A 2,714-nucleotide genomic window follows, 5' to 3' on the forward strand; every position below is an offset into this window, starting at 1 on the left:
TCATAGAATCCCCACAGTGTGGAAACAGGCCCTTCGGCCCAACAAGTCCACACTGACCATTGGAGCATCCCACCCAGACCCATCCCCTTATAACCCACCTAAGCTACACATCCCTGAACACTATGGGGTAATTTAGCACGGCCAAGTATTATTTAAATGGAGAGGAACTGCAGGAAGCTGCAACGCAACAGGACTTGGTGGGGGTTTAGTTGTGCACAAAATACAGAGAGCTAGCACACAGGTACAGCAGGTAATCAGAAAGGGTCATGGAATGTTGGCCTTTATTTCAAGAGGGTTGAAGTATAAGAGTTGGGAAGCCTTACTGCAGCTGTACAAGGTGCTGGTGAGACCACATCTGGAGCACTGAGAGTAGTTTTGGTCTCCTTGTTTAAGGAAAGATCTCATTTCATTGGAGGCAGTTCAGAGAAGGTTCACTAGGATGATCCCTGATATGGAGGGATTGTTTTATGAGCAAAGGTTAAACAGGTTGGGACTGTACTCACTGGAATTTGGAAGAATGAGAGGGGATCTCATTGAGACATACAGGATCCTTAAGGGGCTTGACAGGGTCAGTGCTGAGGAGGATGTTCCCCCCAATGGGAGGGGTCTGGGACCAGAGGGCACAGTCTTTGAATAAAGGGGCACCAATTTAAGACTGAGATGAAGAGGAATTTCTTCTCTCAGAGGGTTGTGAGTCTTTGGAACTCCTTGCCACAGAGAGCTGTGGGGGGCAGAGCTCTTGTGTAGATTTAAGGCTGAGATAGATAGATTCTTCATCAGTCGGGGAATCAGGGTTACAGGGAAAGGACGGGAAAGTGGACATTAGGAATGTCAGATCAACCAATGAATGGAGAGTAGGCATGAGGGGCCAAATGGCCTGTTCTATTCCTTATGGTCTTTGGACTCTGTAGATAAAGGATGCAACAGCTATTACGAGGGGGCATCGTTTTAAAGTGAGTGGAGGTAGATATCGGGGAGACGTCAGAGGTAGGTTCTATAGTCAGAGAGTGGTAGGGGCGTGGAATGCATCGCCGGAGAGGGTAGTGGAGTCGGCCTCATTAGGGGCATTTAAGCGGCTATTAGATAAGCATATGGATGATAGTATAAGGTAGCGGTGGAGGTTAGATAGACCTTAGGTTTAGGGTAAAAGTTCGGCACAACATTGTGGGCCGAAGGGCCTGTACTGTGCTGTACTGTTCTATGTTCTATGTTCTAACAGCTTTTGAAATTTCCATGCGTGGGCTGGGCGAGATTGACTTGAGGGACCCGAAACACAAATAAGTGGATTTGATCAAAAGAAATCCAAGGATCAAAAAGTCTTGACTGAATATGGTTAGAGAGAGTGAACTAGCTAAGTTTAGACATCGGAAATTATCAGTCACAGACTTGTCTTGGCAATAGTTGATGGAAATTGACGGTAAGAACAAAAGAGGAAGAATTATCTGATGGATGGGTCACAATGTGATCTCAACAGAGAGAGGCCCGAGAGAGTGCCCAAGGATGTTTAGGTTAGGTGGATTAGACATGGGAGATACAGGGGTAGGGGAATGGGTCTGGGCAGGATGCTCTTCGGAGGGGCAATGTGGATTTATTGGGCCGAATGGCCTGTTCCCACACTGTAGGGATTCTATGGTTCTATGATTCTATGGTTCTAAAACCAGAGAATTCACAACATTAGGCCAGAAACTGCAGTGACAATAAATTAATTGACAGCTGAATATTTAAACTGAAAATTCCTCATGGACTTGAGGTTATCCCAGTGTGTATTGTGATGAACCAGACCAGACCCCTTCAAAATATTTTAAGAATGTAGCCTAGACCCTAACTTTTTCTTATTTCTAAAGTAAATGTAAAGTGTCTGTTCCAGATGCGATGTGACTAGAAAAACTACTCGACATTAAGCAAAACAATTTATTTAAACCTGTAGTTAAAATACAATGAAAGGAGGAGGAATTTAGAGTAATTTAAATCTATTGGAAACTTAACAGAATAATAGATACAGCGCCTATTACTAACTAACTGTTCCAATAGCGTAACATCCGATAAACACACCCCTTAACAAAAAAGAAAAATTCAGACACAGATTCTTCCATGCAGTTCTCCAATCCAGGAGGAAAAAACATCAAGAGGAAAATCAGAGGAAGTGTCAGCCAGGGGATATTCACGGAAGCTTCCAACTCTGTTGGGGCCCCAATAGCTTCTGATGCTATCCAGAGATTGTGATCTGTTTGAGCTGGCCACACCCATTCAGACTGCGCTTAAAAAAAAACCAAGGCTGCTCAAGATATTTACTCAAGTGGTCTTCAGTAGGCAGATCAACACCTCTACCTTACAACTTTTCTTCAAAAATAAAAACTAGGACAAAATAACCTCTTAAATTGACAGCAACATTACTATATACATCTATTATTGACCTTCATTTGCCACATATTATGTACAATGTCATTGTAGAATCCCTACAGTGTGGAAGCAGGCTATTTAGTGTATTGAATCCACACTGACCCTCCAAACAGCATCCCACCCACGCCCCCAACCTATCCCTGTAACCCTGCATTTCCCATGGCTAACCCACATCCCTGGGCACTATGGGACAACTTAGCACGGCCAATCCACCCTAACCTGCACATCCCTGGGCACTATGGGACAATTTAGCACGGCCAATCCACCCTAACCTGCACATCCCTGGGCACTATGGGACAATTTAGCACGGCCAA

The sequence above is a fragment of the Rhincodon typus genome, chromosome 43 (assembly GCF_021869965.1).
Source record: "Rhincodon typus isolate 14 chromosome 43, sRhiTyp1.1, whole genome shotgun sequence".
NCBI lineage: Eukaryota > Metazoa > Chordata > Chondrichthyes > Orectolobiformes > Rhincodontidae > Rhincodon > Rhincodon typus.